Source organism: Euprymna scolopes, chromosome 26, assembly GCF_053919585.1.
Source record: "Euprymna scolopes isolate OS-2025 chromosome 26, ASM5391958v1, whole genome shotgun sequence".
NCBI lineage: Eukaryota > Metazoa > Mollusca > Cephalopoda > Sepiida > Sepiolidae > Euprymna > Euprymna scolopes.
In genome coordinates, this window is record NC_136507.1 from 104134871 (window position 1) to 104135706 (window position 836).

An 836-nucleotide genomic window follows, 5' to 3' on the forward strand; every position below is an offset into this window, starting at 1 on the left:
TGATTTCTGAAGTCACATCATGGTTGGAGAACCAACCTGGGGTGTTCTACAAAAACGGTCTCCAGAGCTGCATCAAACAATGGGAGAAATGCATAACTCTGGATGGTTCCTATGTAGAGAAAGACTAATAACTGTGCCAAGTTTCATTGCTCTACTACTATGGGAAGTGGGTCAGGGGCATTACTTATTGCACGCCCCTCGTATTTGCTTAAATTTTTGGTATTTTTCAAATTTTAGCATTTGTTTTAATTTTCGTATTCTTTTAATCTTAGTATTTGATCGAATTTTAGCATTTGTGTAAATTTCAGTATTTGTTCAAGTTTTAGGATTTGTTTTAATTTTAGTATTTGTTCAATTTTGTTTTATTTGTTCAAATTTAATATTTGTCTAAATTTTAGTATTTGTCGAAATTTTAGTATTTATTAAAATTTTAGTATTTATTCAAATTTTAGTATTTGTCTAAATTTTAGTATTTGTCTAAATTTTAGCATTTGTCTAAATTTTAGTATTTGTCTAAATTTTAGTATTTATTCAAATTTTAGTATTTGTCTAAATTTTAGTATTTGTGCACATTTTGATATTTGTTCAAATTTTAAGATTTGTTCAAATTTTAGTATTCGTTCGAAGTTAGTATTTGTTTGAACCGAATCTCGATGGCTAATTTATTACAGATCGATTGCTGCATTGTGTCCAAGTCATGATCTTATCTGCGTATCTTATTACTAAAGCATTTTTGAGTCTATGTCTAACACTCAAACAGAATGAACATGAAAAATAATTAAAAATACGGTTTAGTCTTCATTTTATTGGTATTCCCTTTTTCATTTTATTTTTTT